The sequence below is a fragment of the Macaca fascicularis genome, chromosome 14 (genome assembly GCF_037993035.2).
Source record: "Macaca fascicularis isolate 582-1 chromosome 14, T2T-MFA8v1.1".
Lineage (NCBI taxonomy): Eukaryota > Metazoa > Chordata > Mammalia > Primates > Cercopithecidae > Macaca > Macaca fascicularis.
The window spans coordinates 38,020,439-38,042,865 of NC_088388.1; the positions used below are offsets into that span (position 1 = coordinate 38,020,439).

General features: G+C 39.0%; 1 long non-coding RNA gene across 7 annotated transcripts in view; it reads right to left on the bottom strand.

Annotated features, from left to right (window-relative positions):
* The window catches only part of LOC123568769 (uncharacterized), a 171,216-nt gene that overhangs the window by 106,676 nt on the left and 42,113 nt on the right, over window positions 1-22,427 (bottom strand). For 3 of the 7 annotated variants that reach the window (XR_012423362.1, XR_006692284.2, XR_010580855.2), the window contains exon 3: window positions 8,100-8,152. The exons of 3 other annotated variants lie outside the window; for them this stretch is intronic. This is a non-coding gene — a long non-coding RNA (uncharacterized lncRNA). Of the gene's footprint in view, window positions 1-8,099; window positions 8,153-9,985; window positions 10,050-22,427 lie in introns of all 7 variants that reach the window. One more of the 7 variants, XR_012423359.1, reaches the window with a different exon arrangement.

A 22,427-nucleotide genomic window follows, 5' to 3' on the forward strand; every position in this document is an offset into this window, starting at 1 on the left:
TTACACCTTAATGATCATATCCTACCCCCAATCCTAACCCCTGGCAATCATATATCTATGCAGCATTGATTTTGCCACATCAATAATATTATATAAATGTAATCATACAATATGTAACCTTTTGAGACTGGCCTCTTTCACTATGCATAATTCTTTTGAGATCCATCCAAGTTGTTACATGAACCAGTAGTTAATTCCATTTTATTTTTGAGCAGTATTCTATAGTATAGATGGCCCACACTTTGTTATTCTATTCATCAGTTGTAGGACATATGGGTTGTTTCCAGTTTTGACCGGTACAATATAAAGCTGCTATAAACATTCATGTACAGGTTTTTGTGTGAACATAACTTTTCATTTCTCTAAGATAAACACTGATGAAACAGATTTCTGGGTCCTGTGGTGTGTGTATGTTTATAGGAAACTGCCAAACTATTTTCCAAATTGTTTGGAAATGTTAAATGGCTATGCCATTTAACATTCCTCATCAGCACTTGGTACTATCAGTAATTTTTATTTTGGTTATTGTAATAGGTGTGGTAGCACATATAGCTTTAATTTGCATTTTCCTAGAGGCTAGTGATATTCACTATTTTTTCGTATACCGATTTGCCACCAGGATGTCATCTTTAGAAAAGTGTCTGTTCAAGATTTTGACCATATTCTAATTGCATTGTTTGTTTTCTTACTACTGAATTTAGAGAGTCCTTTATATATTCTGGATATAAGTCCTTTATTAGGTCTGTAATTTGCAAGTATTTTCTCTCAGTCTGCAGCTTGTTTTTTCATCTTTGTAGCAGGTTATTTTACAGAGCAAAAGACTGTAATTTTGATAAAGTTTAATTTACCAGTTTTGTTTCCTTATTAATGCAGGGCAGAGATGGAAGTCAGGGTTTCACACACAGGCTCCACCAGAGAGGGCAGGGCATTACTGCAGGACAGGGGTTCAGGGTTGTTATGGACTGAATTATATCCTCCAAAATTCATATGTTGAAGCCCCTAACCCCCAATGTGATTCTATCTGAAGACAAGGTCTTTGGATAGGTAATTAAGGTTAAATGAGGTCATAAGGGTAGGACCCTAATTTGCTATGACTGGTGTCTTCTTATGAAGAGCAAGAGACATCAGACATCTCTCTCTCCTCTGCCCTCCGCACATGCACAGAGGTAAGACACAGTGAAGGCAACTGACTGAAAACCACAAAGGAAGGCCGCACCAGAAACCAACCCTACCAGTACCTTGATCTTGGACTTCCAGCCTCCAGAACTGTGAGGAAATACATTTCTGTTAAGTCACCCACTCTGCAGTCTTTTGTTATGGCAACCAGAGCAGACTAATGCAGGGTTGGAAGTCAGAATTCCACCCATAGTCTTCAAAGGGGAAGAGCACCCCCTCCTTATTGCAAGGGGCCTGGAAGAGAGGGCTCTGCCCACGGACTGTATTTCCTACAGTGCCTATCAAGGTGGAGGATGGGGCATGACTTGCTTGTGGTACTCACCCTGAGAGCAGACAGGTATGGTTAAAGGATGTGACTTACTGGGTTATACTTTTCACAAATAACTTTTCACAGTTCTTTGGCTAAAGAGCCCAGGATTTTCTCGTGGCTTTTTTTTTTTTTTTTTTTTTTTTTTCTGTGCCTGTTTTCAAGTTGTAGGCTTCTCCAGCGCCAAAGTCAGGACAAATAAGAGGCAAGAGAAAAACCCAGGGAACCCACCTCCAGGCAATTCCTCAAGTCCCTAAGCCCCTAGCCATCTACATTCTGTTCTCTATTTTTCACACATATTTTGTCCAGAGTTTTTTGTTGTGATTAGTGGAAGCAGTAAAATGGCATGTTGTGACTTCATCTTGTACAGAATTGGAACCCACAACTGGTTAGGAAAAACAAAAAACTTAAAACTAAAAGCAACATTCTTGGGGGTTCTAGAAGTTTCTTTGATTGGGAGAGGAGCCATAGGATTTATTGACTTGATCTGATATAGAAGATGATATCCTGGATTTGATAGGTTTAGCTCTTGTTTCAGTTTTTGTGTGACCTTGGGCAAATTATCTTGTCATCCCACATCTCAGTCTCTTCATCTGTCACAGACATAATTGGACTAGATCTTGATAGTAAATAGGTTTCATCTCTTGGGCCAATAAAATACAGTAGGAAAGCTTTATTGAGAAATATGTAAGACCATGATTAGGCTTAGTGAGAAGGAACATTGTATTTAATTAGCAATGCCTGCCTTGTGCATAAGATCATGGTAGTATACCTGCTTTGTTTTTATTTCTGTACCAGGGGATCTCTAAGGACTTTTCCAGGTCTAAAATTGTATGATTCTAATACAAGAAGAAAATTAACTTGACTATATAGATATCCAAAATGAAGGCAAAAGAAATGAGAAATTATCTTATGAAAAGTGAAAATAACCATATTAGGAATACAGGATGAAATACTTGGAAAATATTTTTTATCTGGTCATCCTGCCAGCCATGGGAAAAAGGAAAACTCATTGATTATCTAATTCTCTTCCTTTCTTTTTGCTTCTTTTTTTCCTCCTTTTCTACCTCCTGAGGTACTGATAAAATTTTCTATACTCCTTTTTGCTTTGTGAATTCAGAAGCTATGGAGAATATTACTCTCATTTTAATGGTTATTCTTAAGTTTAAAAATTATAAAATATGTATTTCAGTAAGTTTTAAAAATATGTACTTTATAATTTTAAAACTATATCCTTTTCTAAGTGTTTTTCTTAGGAGAGTATAAAGTCATTCAGCATCAGTATCTCTTTCTCTCAAACAGGACAAAGACGTTAACACATTAAGTAACCATTGAAGACTCACCTTCTCTTCTATTATTGAGGTTTAGCAATTTGTTTCACTTTTTAATTGAAAAAAAAAAAAACTTATCCACTTAATTTTTTTTGAGTTTCCATTCAACTTTTTTAAAGTTTTTTTGATTTCCATAGGTTATTGGGGAACAGATGGTGTTTGGTTACATGAGTAAGTTCTTTAATGGTGATTTGTGAGATTTTGGTGCACCCATCACCAGAGTAGTATACACTGAACCCAACTTGTAGTCGTTTATCCCTCAGACTCTTCTTACCCTTTCCCTGAGTTCCCAAATTTTATTGTGTCATTCTTATGTCTTTGCATCCTCATAGCTTAGCTCCCACTTATGAGTGAGAATGTACGATGTTTGCTTCTCCATTCCTGAGTTACTTCACTTAGAATAATGGTCTCCAATCCCATCCAGGTTGCTGCAAATGCCATTAATTCATTCCTTTTTATGGCTGATAAAAAGGAATGAATGGCTGATATATATATATATATCTATATATATATATTTATGGCTGATATATATATATATATATATATATATATATATATATATATATATATATATCACAGTGTCCACACATATATATATCACAGTTCCTTTATCCACTCGTTGATTGGTGGGCATTTGGGTTGGCTTTACATTTTTGCAATTGCGAACTGTGCTGCTGTAAACGTGTGTGCAAGTATCTTTTTATCTTTTTTCATATAATGACTTCTTTTCCTTTGGGTAGATAACCATTAGTTATCCACTTAATTTTTAAGTTTCTCTACTTGGTTTTGTTTCTTGCATCTCAGTCTCCCTCCTTGAGTTCGATTTTCTTCTTGCTAAATTACAGCCTTTATAGTTCATTCAATAATAGTTTGTGAGTGGAAAAGTCTCCTAATTTTTGTATGTGAAAAATGTTTTATTTTACTAGCAGTGATCACAAGATTGGAAATCAAACTCATGTAACACAATAGGATTTAATCTATCATTAAAATATTCAGATTTATAGAAGTCAAGAAAAACAGCCTTATTACTACTTGGAGGTCCTAAAAGAATATGTATACACAGCTTCTTGTATCTCCCCTTACCTACACAGGATGTATTCAACATATATACGGTTTCACTTAGCACAGAGAAGCTACTGCCTTAGTTTCCCACCTCTCTTATATATTGTTCCTGTCATATAGGCCCGAAACTTGTATGCCCATGTAGAAAAATCTCAGTCCAGATATGCTCTCTCTAATCAGGAATTTCACAGTAAACAAGACAGATTATTAGCTCTTAGCATGCAGTATTCCATATTTATCTTTTTTTTTTTTTTTTCTCTTGAGACATAGTTTCGCTCTTGTCACCCAGGCTGGAGTGCAATGGTGTGATCTCGGCTCACTGCAACCTCCGCCTCCCAGGTTCAAGGGATTCTCCTGCCTCAGCCTCCTGAGTAGCTGGGATTATAGGTGCCTGCCATCATGCCCAGCTAATTTTTACATTTCTAGTAGAGACAAGGTTTCGCCATGTTGGCCAGGCTGGTCTTGAACTCCTGACCTCTAGTGATCCACCTGCCTCAGCCTCCCATAATGCTGGGATTACAGGCATGAGCCACCGTGCCTGGCCTTCCATATTTATCTTAACTCAGTAAGCATTCAAGGAAATGGTGTTGTGAGAACTGATGTTTCCTTCCCAGGAAAGCCTTGTTATGTTTACGTACCTGGCCTGATGTAACCTTTTACACATAGGTGGTTTTGCCAGTCATATAATTCTAGATTGACAGTGGCTTTCCTCAGCAATTTGTAGATATTGCTCTATTGGATAGTTGCTGATTGGAAGTCAACTGTCTGCCTAGTAGCCATCTTTTTTTTTTTTTTTTTTTTTTTTTTTTTTTGAGACAGAGTTTCACTCTTGTTGCCCAGGCTGGAGTGCAATGGCACAATCTCAGCTCACCGCAACCTCCGCCTCCCAGGTTCAAGCAATTCTCCTGCCTCAGACTCCCTAGTAGATGGGATTACAGGCATGTGCCACCATGCCTGGCTAATTTTGTATTTTTATTTTGTATTTTTAGTAGAGATGGGGTTTCTCCATGTTGGTCAGGCTGGTCTCGAACTCCTGACCTCAGGTGATCCGCCCACCTCGGTCTCCCAAAGTGCTGGGATTACAGGCATGAGCCACTGCGCCCAGCCAAGGCCATTCTTTAAGAATCTGATTTTTTCTTCAAATAGTTTTTTGTTTTGCTTTGTGTTTTATTGTGGTAAGAACATAGCATGAGATCCACTCTCTCAACAAATGTTTATGTGCAAAACACAGTACTGCTAACTATAGGCACAATGTTGTACACCTGATCTCTAGAACTTATTCATCTTGCGTAACTAAAACTTTATAACATGTTCTCCTTATCTTCAAGTTTACTAAGACGTATCTAAGTATGCATTTATTTTCATTCATCCTTCTTAGAACCTGGATTACATTTTTCATCTGAGGACTTGTGTCTTCAACATTGAAAAATGCATAGCCAAGGTCTCTTCAACTGTTGCTACTTCACTCTTTTCTCTCTTCTTCTGGAGCTTTTGCTATACTTAACTTTCACCTCCTCAATCCTCCTTCCCTTTCTCTGAACTGCTTTTTCACAATGCCTCAGGTCTATTTTTTTGATTTACTAATTCTCTCTTTGCTTTTGCCTTTTCAAAAGTTTATGCCATGTTATTTCTCGAATTTTTAATAAGCTATTTTTAGATCTGCCTGTTATCATATCATTTTTGCATGGTTTTGTTCTATATTTTCTTAGTCTTCATTATGAATTTTTTCTTTTTTATCTTATTGGTGAAAGATCATAAATGTCTTATTATAAAGCATTTTTCAGATTGTATAATTATTTTCACTTCATCTGAGAAGGAATTGATGTCAATAATTTATCTTCGTGGCTATTTTTAGTATTTTTTCTTCATTAATTATGGAATTTAGATTTTCAGGTTTGTCTTGGGTAGGAGGAAGCTTTGTCAATTATTTAGGCTTTTCTTCCTCTATCTCTTTCCTCCCTTTCAATGGCCTTCAGCCAACCCTGTTAGGATCCCAAATTAGAAATAAATCTTATATTGTTATATCGGTATTCCTGCCTTCTTGGGATAATTGTGACATTATCACTCATCACTGAGCCAGAAGGCAGCTTCACAGAAGCTCTGGCTTCAAAACTGTAGCTTCATCTTTACTTCCTTTCTTGATATTCTGGTAGTATTAGACAGCAGTTTTTTGTTTTTGTTTTTGTTTTAAGCTTCCTTTTATGGAGTGGTACTCCACCTCAGACCCTGATTTCAAACAATGATCCAATGTCTGGTTGCCACCTGCTTGGCACTTTTAGATCCTGTCACCCTGTGAGTGCTGAACTCCTAATCATCTCTGTCTGCCTACAGTGCTACAGCCCAGTAGACATTCATCTCCAGCCCTACTGCTTTGCATTTCTGTTCTTTTCTAGTCAAAGACATATTTAGTTTGTTCCTTAAAGTGTTATTGTCTTTTAAATTTTATCTTTTGTTATTTTATCTACAGTTACTATTATCCAAAGAAGAAGAGGGGTAGCTCAGATATTGAAACTTTGTCTTGAACAGAACTATAGTAGTTCTCATTACCCAATATAAGCAGCATACTACTTCTTTAGAAATATTTTTTTTTCTCAAAGACACATTGAGTAAGACAATGGACAAATACTTGGGGAGGGAGGTGATTCTTCAGAAGCAAGCATTTTTTATCAGTCTTGCACAAAATCAGAAAGCACAGGCTGGGCACCGGTGGCTCAGACCTGTAATCCCAGCACTTTGGGAAGCTGAGGCAGGCAGATCACGAGGTCAAGAGATCAAGACCATCCTGGCCAACACTGTGAAACCCTGTCTCTACTAAAAATACGAAAATGAGCTGGCCCTGGTGGTGTGCACCTGTAGTCCCAGCTACGCAGAGGCTGAGGCAGGAGATTCACTTGAACCTGGGAGATGGAGGTTGCAGTGAGTGGAGATTGTGCCACTGCACTCCAGACTGGGTGACAGTGCGACACTCCATCTCAAAAAGAAAAGAAAGAAAAAAAATCAGAAAGCACATTACTTAAATGTTATTCACTGATGACATTTCTAATGGAATTAGAGCTGTAGTCCAAACGAATTTTTAACTTGTAGTCCAAACTTAGAGACTGAATGATTAGCTCCAAATATCTCTCAAATATCACTCTTTTTAGCTGAGCTTCTTGGATAGGGCTGAATATCAGTCAGTCCAAGATTGAGCTCTTTAGAGGAAGTGAAGACGTTGTGTTGATTGAAAAGAGATCCATATGCTTTGGGCATATGTTTTAGACTGTCAGGTGGCGAGGCTGACATTCCGTTATGAAAATTTAGGAGCCTGACTTGTATTCTCACCCCAGCAGAAGGCCTTCCCACCTCCCCAGTGAGCCATAACAGTGCCTGTGAAAAAGCTAAACTTTTTATTTTAAAAAAGCTTCAAATCCTCTCAAAGTCTTGGTAGAAACCTCACTTGAGGTCTTCCATAGCATAGGAGGAATTTTCTAGGAACCAGAAGGAAGATACTGACAAGAGAAGATCTTAGATCAGGAGTATCAAAAGGAAAAGACATAAGTTATCCTGATTTTCCTCTTTATTTAAATTGGTGCATATTCAACAAGGACCTTCTGTGTTCCCATCTCATCCTCAGTTCTGAGGATACTAAAATGATGGTCATTTGGTTCCTGTCCTTGAAGGATTAGATCAGAACAAGACAAGAGGCAGAGAGACAAGCCAGGAAATGACTAGTCATTGTGAGACATAAAAAGACTAAACAAAGGCAGCAAGAATGTAGAAGAGATAAAGATTTTTAAAATATATTTAAGAGAGAGAATCCTGATAGACTGTAGAGTAAGGAAATAGGAAGAATTTATAACTCCAGGATGACTTCCACATCTTTTGCTTGTGTGACAGGATTGATTGGTGGGGCCATTCATTAGTACAAAGGATATGGGAGGAAGAAAAGGAAAAGGAGCAATAAGATAAAGGTTTTAGGTTTTAGACAGATTGAACTTTAAGTGTTTTGATAACATCCAGGTGGAGGAATTTAGTGGAAGCTAGATATATGCTAGATTCTAGGACAGAAACTAGGAAGTTATCAGCATATAGGGATATAGAATAAACACAGACAGAACCTTAGAGGAAAGACTAAAACAGAGTTATCTTTTCTCATTCCATCAAAAATTATTAATCAGTTGAGATAACTGAATAAAAATCAAAGAATTAGCATTTTAAATATAATGAAGCCCCGGGATACCTACCTACTCTTCTTTACTTTTGTAGTACCTTGGAATTGGCCCAGCCATCTCAAGTACTGTAAAAGAACCAAGCAAACTGTGAGAAGTTGGATTTAGAGCTATATTCATTTCCTGGAATACACAACTGCTAGCAGAAAGTTCAGCCTGACAGAGAAATCATAGAACCTCTCACAGAGGTTCCTGCCTAAAATATCAGAAGGCAATGCAAGTCCAAGTTAGTAGTATCTTCTATTGGTGGACAAAGACAAGAGACATGGATCCTAATACTGAATTCCCCTAATTGCCTCATAGTGGATAGTCAGGAGGCAGTAGAGCCCTAGCCATCAGGCAAAAATAGGAAAATAGAACTCTAGTGCTCTGGTGGGGTTAGAAGAAGACCCAGACAGGAATCGGGAGACCACAGAAACAAAGAAGCAAATCCATGATCAGACTTGTAGTACCTAGAGCCTGGAGGCTGAGTGTCAGAGAAGAGGTATGAAGCGCCTGATCCACTATCACGTTTTATCATTTCTACCTCCTCAATAGTTCTCAAATCCATCACCTCTTTGCATTTTCACTGTTGTTCCTTTGGTTCAGGCCACCATCACCTCTTCTCTGAATTACTGGAACAGCCTCTTATCTGGTCTTTGTCTCCAGTTTGATTTTCCCACCCTGAATTCACTTTTGTCACTACAACTGGAATGACCTTTGCAAAGTATAAATCTGATCATATCACCCACTTTTCATTTTAAAACCATTCCTTGAATGATTTTATAAACGAGATAAAGAACTGACAATCTTTTTCTGTAAAAGTCCAGAGAGTAAGTATTTTTGACTTTGCAGGTCATACCATGTCTGTCATAACCTCAACTCTGCCAGTATAGTATAATAGCAGTCATAAACAATCTATAAATAAAATAGTTGTTGCTGGGTTTCAGTGAAATTTTATTTATAAAAACAAGTAGATTTGGCCCCTGAGTTAGTTTGCTGACCCGCGGACTAGAGGAACAAAGGACTTCCTCTATTTCTGTTGTGCCATTTGTACTGAAATCCTAGGTATCAAACCCTCAGAGAAATTCCATCATTGGGAGTAAGTAGCCCTAGTACAACTGGGAAGGCTAGAAGAGTGTAGTAACAGCAAGTCTGGGCTTTCCACAAGTATATATGCTGGTCCTCTTACATCAGCTGCAGCTGTGGGTGTAGAAGTGCAGAGATGATGGCTGGAGAAGAGGCCAATCTCAGTGAAGTGACAGAGCCATCCTCAAACCTCAGGAGATTCTGTCATGATTCCATTCCATGTAGAAAGCAAACTATCTCAGCCTTTGAGCCCAACAGTAGCAGTGCTGATATGACCAATGGAAATGAACAAACATAACAAGGGGTTCAGGAGCAGCGAGAATAAAGACAGGCAGTGAAGGGTTTATGCGAGGTGGGAATGAACAAAGATAGGCACAGAAAAGCAGTGAACCACAAGGAGAACAGAACATGGACAATGGCATGAAACTCAGAGAAGAGGAGAAGAGGTGGAGAAACTCAGGTAGGAAGAGCCCAAGGGATCTATTCCATCCCCATGGAAATACCCAGAAATAGCTGGATGATTCTTTGAGTGGGGCCAACTTTCAAGCCACAATAATTTGTAGAGCAAAAGGAGTTGCAACTGTGTTTGTTGTCACAGACCAATGAGGCAAGAGGTAGAGGGATTATATCCATAATGGCTAAAAGCTCCCAGGAATTCAGGAGTACAATGAAATGAATTTGAGTTTTATTCATCATAACATCTATATTCACTTGGAAAGTCAAAGCACATGAAAATGCAGAACATGTTATTTATTCATACTAAGACAGGTGTGCAACTAGGTTGATGTACTTATGCTAATTTTATGTCCTCCTTTCCCCACCTCCCACCTCACCTGAGAGGCTCAAAGGCTGGTACCATTTGGTGTCAGCAAAGGTCCAAAGAAATGCGTGTTGATCCTATTTAGGAAGGAAACTGCTTGTGAGTGTGAGATCCAGCTAAATAAGTAAAATATTAGTCCTCACAGCCTTCAGAATCTGGGCCCTGCTACATGTTTAGCCTCATCTTACACTAATATCCATGTTGCTTTTCCTGCTCTTGCCCTACGGGTCTGCTTTGTGTTCTTAGGAACCACCATTCTCTCTCATTCCTCAGGGTCTTGCAAGTGCTATTTCCTCTACTTGGAATGCTGTCTTCCCCACCCATACACCCCCACCTGTGCCTAATATACTTCTAGATATCCTCTAGATCAGAGAGTTCTGTTTTAGATCTCAGTGGCCTTGTGAGATAGTAGGAAAAGCCCTGATCTATAAGTTGAAAGAACTCATTTCTGGTCCTAGATCAGCTTCCATCTAGCTGTGTACTTTTGGGTTACTTTACCTTCTCTGAAAATTAACTTATTCAGAAAAACAGAGCTAAAAATATCAACTATACCCAATCCAGAGAGTAGTAAGAGAATTACACAAGATAATAGGAAGGGCTTTGAGTAGTATAAGGCACTATATTTGGAAACCTCCACAGAGGCCTTTCTGTCGCTCAACCTAGAGCTTTCCTCTCAGCCTGTTCTTCACATTCTCTTTTCCTCTTTACTGTAGGCACCAGAAATTCAACTTGCTTTCCTATCCTGCAATAATTTTCATCACTCACTCAATCCCTCGAAATCATGTTGTTCAAGACTGGCTGCTCTCCCTACTCACAATAATATTTGATGACCCAAAGCACACATGTTGTTTGACTGCTAATTACCACCAGGAAACAAAACAAGCAAACTTGGTGTTGTTAATCCCAGAGCTTTGGAAATATTTTATACTTCTCTTCTTCATGTTTTATTTTTTAAAATAACTGACACACCCTTGGACTTCTGCCTTCTAGCTTTCTTCTCAAATATGAAACTCAATAGAACTTCCTTTTCCTTCTGACTCTGATGTTACCCAAATCCCTGAGAACTCTTCCACAAGGATGCTCCTCTTCCTAGACTAAGAATGTCACCCACTAAGAAAGGTCATCTCCTTGTCTTAGGTATAGTTTGTAATTTGGAAGCCTCCAGCTTAGGTGACTCCATGGAGCCTCAGCCCATATAAAACTGATCTGAAAGAAAAGAGAAAATACATGGCCCAAGTGCTGCACACACACACACACACACACACACACACACACACATTGCTAAATGAACATAGTGCTCTTTCCAGCTGACTCCAAATCAACCTCAGAGTTCTGTTCAATCCAACGCTTCAGCCAGCTTCATCAATCAAGAGCTTGCAAGTAAGATAAAGACAATTAGTTGCAAATACCATTGAGGAAGAACCTTTCTCTAAAAGTTCACTCTTAAAGGACTAGGGTAACCTTTTATATAAAGGTTGTGCCAGAATTGGAAAGTGCCCACAACCCTGTAATTTATATGTATTCTGGCTCCCTGCAGTGACATTCATTTCAGGTCAGTAGACTGCTTTAAGCAAATATTCATTAAATGGAACAATTCTGTTCTAGGTAAAAATTTACAGGCTGGAATGGTCCTTATGAGGTGATTCAGTCCTTCCTCTGAAGCAGTTGTGTACTTTATTTTCTAGGTGCTAGAAACCAAGACTTTTGCAGCCACAATTGGTAGCTTACACAAATCTTTTTCCATCTTCTTCCTTGTTGGTAGAACCAGATTTCATTTGGGTATGTATCGGTTTTCTTTGCTCTGTTTGGGTAGCATGCCCATTTTGACTGGTCGGTCCATGCTCCATCCATTGTTCAATATTTTGAAGATCACTCTCCAGTTGTTCATCCTCCATACAGCTATGTGCTCAAGGGAAGGTGCTCCTTCTCATTGCCAAGAGTGAATGGCAATGTATCCAAGTCAAAGTGATCTCATTCCCCTTGCCAGTGATTGGCTTATGGCTCTGTGTTTTGTATATAACATATAGCTCCATCTTAGCCAATGATATGGGAGGGTAAGTCCAGTAAGAAAACTTCTTGAGTAAATGTCTTTCATCTTAAAAGAGAGACTCAAGGGACTTCACAATAAAGTTGGCAGATTAAATGATTAAATACATGTATTTACCACTGGTTCCCCTCAAAACCCCACTAAAATAATAGTATTATTTCCTTTAAGGCATAAATTTGTAAAAATGAGGAAAACAGGAGGGGAGAGAAGACCCAAGAAAGTTGAATGAGCTGAATGTAAGCCATCCATGGAGAAAGCTGAGAAGCAACTAAATTTCACAAGAATGCACCAAAGTTAGCCAAAATGTTGAGTACAGCACATAGGAAAGATAGAACAGAACTGTATCCCTGATGACATCACTGAGACAGCCTAAAACCGTGCTGGTCTCCACACTTCATGTTATGTGAGATAATAAATGTCCCTAGTTTACACTGCTTTCAGATGGCTTTTTTTTTATTTCTTGCAGTCCAAATCATCTAATTGATACAGAGTCTCGAGTTCTTTAAGAAAAAATGGGGGTGGGGCACGAGGTCTGGGAAGACGTGAATTAAAGCAGCTCTCGTTAGTCACGTGAGCACTCTTGCTCATTTTTCTCTCTCTTGCATCTATCCAACCTCCACTTTCTAGTCATAATTTCTTCTGCTTGTTCACATTACCTGCTACTTTTTTCATTTCAATTTTTAATTTTTGTGGGTACATATTGGGTTTATGGGGGTATATAATGCATATATTTATGGGGTACATAAGATACTTTGATACAGGCATGCAATGCATAATAATCACTTCATGGAAAATGCAGTACCCGTCCCCTCAAGTATTTATCCATTGTATTACAAACAATCAGTTATACTCTTTTAGTTATTTATAAACATACAATTAAATTATAGTTATACTCTTTCAGTTATTTGTAAATGTACAATTAAATTATTGACTATAGTCACCCTGTTGTGTTATCAAATAGTAGGTCTTATGTCTTATTTTTTCTATTTTGTCTGTGTGTGTCCCTGCTACTTTTCTAAGCAAATGGCTGGAGACAACTCCCCTCTATTTTATGGCTTCCTTTCAACTTCAGCTCCCATCATTAAAATGCATTTTCTCTAGAGTAATTTATTGAAAAGGTAAATAGGATACGTGCAGTTCATTTTTAATGCCAGGCTACATGATGTCTCTGACCAGTTTTCCAATTGGTTTTCCTTCATTACAATTCCCATCCCTGGTCCAGTCAGCACATGTTGTGGGGGAAAGAAAGGTGTATCAGGGTTGTGGTGATATAAAACTACTTCCCTAGACTCACCCGCTGTGGGTAGGAAGGCGTCATTTCTTCTTAGAATAGGCAGTAGAATAGACTGACTGAACCTCAAAGAACTGGTTACCTTGTTGAAACATCAAAAAAAGGAAGAATATACAAACCCCATTCCTTCTATGTTATCTCACAGCAAAGGCATTTTAAAGCCTAAACCACAACTTCCTACTACAATCATTTTCTCTTGTGGCCTCACTGAAAATGAGATACAGCAACTTCTTACAACTTCATAGTGTCCCTTCTGGAACACTTATGCCCTTGAGTAGTCTCATCTCCAGGCAAAATCATTCCATTTCCTTACACTATCATTTTAAGGACTAAGGAAGAAAATATCTCACTTATCACATTTATACAACTTATCTCCACAGAATGAATTATTATAGAATTATAGAATTATGCATAGATTAGTTTTTGTTCAACAGTAATGAAAGGCACTATGCAAATACCAAAGGCAATATTTTAAGTTATGGCATTTTTATTCACAAAGTATGTATTGAATATAATTTAAGGATGCAAAATCTTTGGTCCTTGCATTGATCACAAAATACAAAGGTCATTTCCTGTGGGGGGGCCAGAAATTTATGCTGGATGATAGAATAATGTATTAGTATACATATAGATATGCAGTACATTATAGAGAAATATACCTGGATAGAATTAATGTGCCTTTAAGTGTTCATAAACTTTACAGTAGCTTAATGCATATGTATCTATTTCTAGATAAAGCTAATGTGCCATGTGTATACATATGTACACACATACACAGAGATTTAAGTGTGTATTGTGTGTATATATGCTGAGAGAGAAAAAGGAAGAACATGGCATGTCTTTACAGACATAAAGACTTAATGTATACTACAGACACATTCACATTATAATGTACCTTTAATACATTTTTTTCGGGGGGGCGACAGGGTCTCACTCTGTTGCCTAGGCTGGAGTGCAGTGATGTGATCATAGCTCACTGCAGCCTTGAGTTCCAGGCTCAAGCAAGCATCTCATCTCCAAGTAGCTGGGACTATAGGCATGCACTACTATGCCGGGCTAATTTTTGTATTTTTTATAGAGACAGGGTTTCACCATGTTGCCCAGGCTGGTCTCAAACTCCTCAAGTGTTCCACCTGTCTCAGCCTCCTAAAGTGCTGGGACTACAGGCATGAGCCACCACTATTGGCCTTTTAATACATATTTTAATGTGCCTTTAATTCTAACCCTATGGCAGCCCAGCAAAAATATAAAATTGGCCTAGCAAGTTAGGCTTCTTCAAGTATAGGAATTTTCTCATTAATAGCCTATATGTTCAGTCTATGGTCAGTAAAACTCATGTTTCTTGAGTACATACCAAATGCTAGAAATGGTGCTACAAGATTTTCATCTCTTTTAAGGATGAACCAAGGAAGGTAGTCTCTAAACAAACATGGTCAAATCTTCTTATATGTCCTTCTCATATTTTGTCTTTCCTCACCATTCAAGCTGCCATCATCCCTGGCAGACCTGGTCACCTTACACCTGGGCTTAGCATTTGCATTGTTCTTCTATCTTCTTTTCTCCAGCACTTTCCTCTGCCACTTCTTCCTTTTCTACAGTAAATGCTTTATGGGATCTCTGTCCATCAGCCTGTGAGTTTTGAGAGGCAGAAATTATCTTCTTCCCTACAGTTCTCCCCAGTTTCATCACAAGAGATAGTGTTGGTGGGAGGCCCAGAGGGAAATCACTGGGAGAACATTACCTGGGCAAACTAAATTCTACCTTTCCCACTCCGTGTATTCTTGGATAAACTGTGGCAAGCTTCAACATCTGGGAAATGGCACAAGTAAGTAGATGACCTCTTAACTTTATGTGTCAACTTAACTGGGGTAAGAGATGCCCAGATAGCTGGCAACACATTATTTATGGGTGTATCTCTGAGGGTGTTTCCAGAAGAGATTAGCATCTGAATTGGTAGACTAGGTAAAGAAGATCACCCTCACCTATGTTGGTGGACATTATCCATTCCATTGAGAGCTCACATAAAACAAAAAGGAAGAATCAGGACAAATTATCTCCTTCTTTAGCTGGGACATCTATCTTCTCCTGCCCTGTGGCCCATGAGGAGGCATGCTATATTCCAAAAGAACTACCTAACCTTTCTAATTTACACAAGCAGAAATCTAGGGAACATGTGTGTGAATTAAGGGTGTGGGATAATGAAGGAAGGAACATAATGTTGGATCAGGTAGAATTTATTGATGTGGGCCCACTAAGCAGAGATTCTTCATTTAATATTACAGCGTGGGAGTTAAGGCTCTAATAATGTGGTTGATTGGTTGGCTGAAACACAATCAAAAGATGGCCCATTGTAAGCAAATTGGAAATGTCGGCTCTCCCGAGGTTTAATGTAGAGGAAGGGATTCACAGGCTTAGGGAGATTAGAAAGAGTGGATTTATAATTTATGATATATTCCCCAACACTGAGAAGATCTAGAAGACACACTTTTACCAATACTTTAAGAAATAAATTACTAAAGGAAGCCCCAGTATTCTTGAAGAACTCTGTGATTACTCTTTGTAGGCCAGACCTTAGAGTGGGAACTACGGCCACTTAATTGGAAAATCTAAATGCAATGGGAGTAATTGGATCCAGAGTGGTGAGACCAAGTGGCAGCATTCCACAGTCAAAGGCAAGGTGGGCGTAGTTACTGTGTTAGGTGGCAGAGTCAAAGCAGCAATTAGAATAGTCTGACTCACACAGATCTGTGGCGTGGGCTAGTTAATCATGGTGTTCCTAGAAGTGAAATAGATAGGAAGCCTATTAAATTTTTACTTGATCTGTATAAACAGAAAAGTTCCAGGTCAAATGAACGAAAGTTTAACTTGAATCATAAAATCAGAGAGTCAGAGCCCCTCAATCAATTTTCAGACTTGAGCCAGTTTACAGACCCAGAAGCCCTCAAATGAAATTTTATACTGTGAATCTTTCTCCTAGCTTTCTCCCAAAGGACCTACAGAATTTTAGCAGGGTAACTGTGCACCAGGGTAAAAGATATAATCAGACCTTTGGGGGACTATTGAACACTAGATCTGAACTGACACTGATTCCAGGAAACCCAAAATGCCACTGTAGCCCCTCATTCAGAGTAGGGGCTTATACAGGTCAGGTGATCAATGGACATTTTAGCTCAAGTTCATCTCACAATAGGTCTCGGAACCATCCTGTAGTTATTTCACAGTTCCAGAAGAAATAATTGGAATGACATACTTAGCCACTGGCAGAATCCCCACATTGGTTCCTTGACTTGTGGACTGGGGGCTATGATGAAGAAGGCCAAGGAGAAGCAGTTCCTAGAATTACCTCCACCTCAAAAAACAGTAAATAAAAAGCAATACTGCATTCCTGGAGGGACTGCAGAGATTAGTACTACCATTAAGGACTTGAAAGATGCAGGGGTGGTGATTCCCATCACATTCCCATTCAACACTCCTATTTGGTCTATGCAGAAGACAGATGGAGCTTGGAGGATGACAGTGGATTACGGTAAGCTTAACCAAGTGGTGACTACAACTGCAGCTGCTATACCAGATTTAGTTTCATTGCTTGAGCAAAGTAACACATCCCCTGGTACCTGGTATGTAGCTATCATCTGGCAGATGCCTTCTTCTCCATTTCTGTCATAAGGCCCACCAGAAGCAGTTTTCTTTCAGCTGGCAAGGCCAGCAATACACCTTCATTTTCCTACCTCAGGGTTATATTAACTCTACAGTTCTATGTCATAATTTAGACAATGTCAAGCACACAGGGATCTTGATCACCTTCCCCTTCCACAAGACATCATACTGGTTCATTATATTGATGATTGGACCTAGTGAGCAAAAAGTAGCAACTACTCTAGATTTGATTGGTAATCATTTATGTGTTAGAGGATGGGAAATAAATCCAACTAAAATTTAGGTGTAACCTACCTCAGTTAAATTTCTAGGGGTCTATGGTGTGGGCATGTTGAAGTAGCCCTTCTAAGGAGAAGTCTAAGTTGTTGTACCTGGCCTCTAACCAAAAAAAAAAAAAAAAAGAGGCACAATGGCTAGTGGACCTATGTGGATTTTGGAGGCAATGCATTTCTTATTTAAGCATTTTATTCTGGCCCATTTACTAACTGACTCAAAAAAATACTACTAGTTTTTAGTAGGTCCCAGAACAGGAAAAGGCTCTGCAACAGATCCAGGAGGCTACATAAGCTGCTCTGCCACTTAGGACATATGATCCAGCAGATCCAATGGTACCTGAGGTGTCAATGGCAAACAGGGATGCTGTTTAGATCCTTTGGCAAATTCCCATAGGTGAATTGCAGTTTAAGGTTTCAGGATTTTAGAGCAAAGCTATGCCATCATCTGCAGGTAATGATTCTTCTTTTGAGAGACAGCTCTGGGCCTGCTACTGGGCCTTAGTAGAAACTGAATGCTTGACCACGAGTCAACAAGTTATTATGCAACCTGAGCTGCTTATCATGAACTGGGTATTATCTGACCCATCAAATCATAAAATTGGGCATGCACAGCAACACTCTATCATCAAATGGAAGTGGTATACATGTAATTGGCCCAAGCAAGCCCTGAAGGCACAAAGAAGTTACATAAAGTGATCCATGGTCCTCATTTCTGCTACTGCCTTCTCTCTTCCAGTTGCACCCATGGCTCCATGGGGAATTCCCTACAGTCAGTTGACAGAGGAAGTGAAGACTTGGCTATGGTTTACAGATGGTTCTGTGTGATATATAGGCACTACCCAAGGGTGGACAGCTGAAGCACTATAACATCTCTCTGGGACATCTCTGAAAGGCAGTGTTGAAGGGATATTCTCCCAGTGGGCAGAATTTCAGGAAGTGCACCTGGTTGTGCACTTTGCTTAAAAGGAAAAATGTCTGGACATGTGATTATATACTGATTCAAGAACTATAGTCAATGGTTTGGCTCGATGGTCAGGAACTTGGAAGGTACATAATTAGAAAATTGGTGACAAGAAATTTGGGGAAGAGATATATGGATAGATCTCTTTGAGCAAAAAATATGAAGATATTTGTATCCCACAAGAATGCTCGCCAAAAGGTGACTTTGGCCAAAGGGTATTTTAATAGTCAAGTGACTAGGACGACCTGTTCTGTGGATACTAATCAGCCTCTTTCCCTAGCTACCCCTGTCATCACACAGTGGGCTCATGAACAAAGTGGACAAGGTGGCAGGGATGGAGGTCATGAATGAACTTAGCAACATGGACTTCCACTCACCTACGCTGACCTTGTTACGACCAGTGCTAAGTGCCTGATGTGTCAGCAGTAGGGACCAACACAGAACCTCCAGTATGGCACCATTCTCCAGGGTGATTAGCCAGCTACCTGGTGGCAGATTCATTACACTGAACCACTTCTACCATGAAAGGAGCAGCATTTTGTCCTTACTGGAATAGACAACAGTGCACATGGATTTTCCTTCCCTGCACACAAAGCTCGGCACATGGATTTTCCTTCCCTGCACACAAAACTACTGTCCATGGATTTACAAAATGCCTTATCCACCATCATGGTATTCTACACAGCATTACTTCTGATCACAGCAAAAGAATTGCAGCAATGGGCCCATACTCAGGGAATTCACTGGTCTGACCTTGTTCCCTACCATCCTGAAGCAGCTGTCTTGATAAAATGGTGGAATGGCCTTTTGAGACTCAGTTACAGCTCCAGTTAGGTGCAGTGCTTGGGCAAGGTCCTCCATAAGGCACTATATACTTTGAATCAGCAACCTATATATGGTGCTGTTTCTCCCATAGCCAGAATCACAGGTCTAGGAATCAAGGGGTAAAAATGGTTGTGGCAACATTCACTATTACCACTAGAGACACAATGGCAAAATTTTTGCTTCTTGTTTCCATGACTTTATGCTCTACTGGCCTAGAGGTCATAGTTCTAGAGGGAAGAATGCTTCCACCAGGAGATACAACAGTGATTCCATTGAACTGGAAGTTAAGACTGCCACCCAACCATGTTGGGCTTCTAATGCCTCTATGTCAACAAGCAAAGAAGGGAGTTACAGTGTTGGCTGGGGTGATTGATCCAAACTACCAAGGGGAAATTGAACTACTCCAACACAATGGAGGTAAAGAAGACTATGTGTGGAATACAGATTTCTTAAAGAGTTTCTTAGTATTGCCATGTCCTGTGATTAAGGTCAATAGGAACTACAACAACCCAGTTCAGGCAAAACTATGAATGGCCCAGACCCTTAAGGAATAAAGGTTTGGGTCACCTTTATCCTGTGGTAAAGAACCACAACCAGCTGAGGTGCTTGCTGAAAGCAATGAGAATACAGAATGGCAGTAGAAGAAGGTCCTTATAAATATCAGCTACAACCATGTAACCATTTACAAAAATGAGAACTGTAATTGTCCTGCATATATTCTTCTGTTATAAATATATTTGTGCATGTGTGAATGTGTAAAGCAAGTATCTTTGTATTCTTTCCTATTCCCTTATCATAGTAACAAATGACTTTACATCCATATTTAAATAGTGTTAATTTTGCATCATAGTATTTAAGTTACAGGATTCCAGGAGAAGAGTAAACATCACTCAAGGATTTTACCTCCTCTTTGAGGGAAAGGATTAGTTTATTTTTGGTTGCATACAGGTTAGTTGTATGATGTTACATGGATTTTGACCTTGTTATTTTATTTTCTTGGAGATTAAGTATGGTTTAAAGAGATATGCATAAGTGCGGAGTTGACAAGGGGTTAGTGAACTTGTGATGATTAATTTTATGTGTTAACTTGACTGGGCTAAAGGATGCCAAGATAGTTGGTAAAACATTATTTGTGGGTGAGTCTGTGAGAGTGTTTCCAGGAGAGATTAGCATTTGAATTGATAGACAGGTTAAGAATAATCACTTTAACTAATTCTTACCTCACAGGGTAAGAATAATCACCCCCATTAGGGTTCCCAATCTGTTGAGGGCCCAAATAGAACTAAAAGGTGGAGAAAGGAAGAATTTGCCCTCTTCTTTAGCTGGGATATCCATTTTCTCTTGCCCTTTGACATCAGACCTCCCGGTTCTCAGGTCTTCAGACTCCAGGACTATAATCAGCCACCTCATCCTGGTTCTCAGGCCTTTGGACATGGACCAAACTACACCACTGGCTTTTCTGGTTCTCCAGTTTGCAGAGAAACGATCATGGATCTTCTGGGCCTCCATAATCACACAGGCCAATTGGTTCTGGTTCTCTGGAGAACCCTGACTAATACACTCACCAAGGCTCATCTTCAGTCGTCGATTTTTCCCTTTCCGAAGTTCAACCAGTCTCCACTATTAGAGATGACAGTGATGTGGGAGGTGAGGCTTCAGAGTGACTCCTCCAGCTGTCACCAGAGGCCCAGCTCCTTCTAGGTGCGTCTTTCCCTTGGAGAGAGGTGTCATAGGGGCTTTCTGGTTCAGTTCAGTTTGGGAACAAACCCATCAAGACATACACAAAACAACTAGGAAATATACTCAAGGAATGAGATTAATTAATTTTTTTTCTCCTTTCAGTCCACGAAGTTACTAAGATCAACCACACCTCATCTACTGTTTCACAAGGGATAATGATATATCTTCAAACAGTGTAGTCTTGAACTCATCTTTAGCTTCTTGGTTGATCTGAACTCCAATTAACTTGACGGAGAAGTGAGTCTGCTCACTTTTGTGGTTTACATCGAATGCCCAATTAAGTAATAATATTGTGTTCTCCAGGTCTAACGATAAATGTTGAAAGACATTTTTTAGGAAAATGTAAATGTTATTCCACTATGTCACAACAGTCTAGTTCTTCCACATGATACTTAAACATTTTAAAGCAGAATATATAAATTTGCCAGCCCACTTCCTTGTCTATTTCATCAATTCTTGAATTACAGAGATTGATTTAACTCCAGGAGATGGAAGGTTGACAGGAGGGAAGAAAAGCCTCCTGCACAGCTCATAGCAGCTGTTCCTCATTATAAAACATTAAGGAAGAAAGCAACCTATTAGTTCAGAACAAATGCAAAAACCAATCACAGAGCATACAATTTCATCTTCCTCTATCTTTGTCAAATTAAGCCAGTTGTTCCAGACTCCACTTCCTAAATCAAAGTCATACATTGAACAAGGACTCACCTATGGTTACTTTCACACAAAAATCAAGAGTGTTTTTATAAGGCTATTTTATTTATGGACTCTATTCACACAGGTAGCATACGCAAAATGTGCATCAGTTACTTTAAACATATGAAGTGGGCAGCTCCACAGAGTAATATTTTAATATAAATCTTTAGAGTTTTAGAGTTCTATAACTGCTTTTAATTTAATAGCATTGTTCTCTTTATAAAAATAATTCATGCTTAGCATAGAAAATCTGAAAAATAATATGAGGCCCAAGGAAGAGTGTAAAATACATCACATTTCTCATGCTATTTCTTTATAATAAATATTACTATTTTGGAATATATTCATTTGGTCTTTTTTCTATTCAAATCGATTTTTCCCAAAGAAGTCTATCTCACCATACTTGAATAATATCCTTCTCTTCTCTTTATGAATTGCACGCATGTTATATGTATTAAATTTTTCTCTTACATTATTTTTAATGGCTGGAAAGTAGTCCACTAAATGGATGTACCATGGTTGAAAGAAAAATCTCCTCTTATTGCACATTTATAATGCTTCTGATTTTTATTATTAAAAGTATTGTTGTAATGACTTAAGATTGATACATTTTTGCATGCATCCATGACCATTTCCTCCTGCTCTGTTTCTCAGGATGGATATGCTGGGTCAGAGTTTACAAAGTTTCAGTACTCCCAAAGTTATTCACAGAAGATTCATTAAGTCAAGAATTTTGTTACAAGAGCTAAAAATATTGTGCCAACTTGGATTTTATTTTTATTATTATTTTTTGAGATGGAGTCTCACTCTATCACCCAGGCTGGAGCATAGTGGTAGGATCTCAGCTCACTGCAACCTCTGCATCCCAGGTTCAAGTGATTCCCATGCCTCAGTCTCTGAAGTAGCTGTGATTACAGGCATGCACCACCACGCCCCGCTGATTTTTGGATTTTTAGTAGAGAC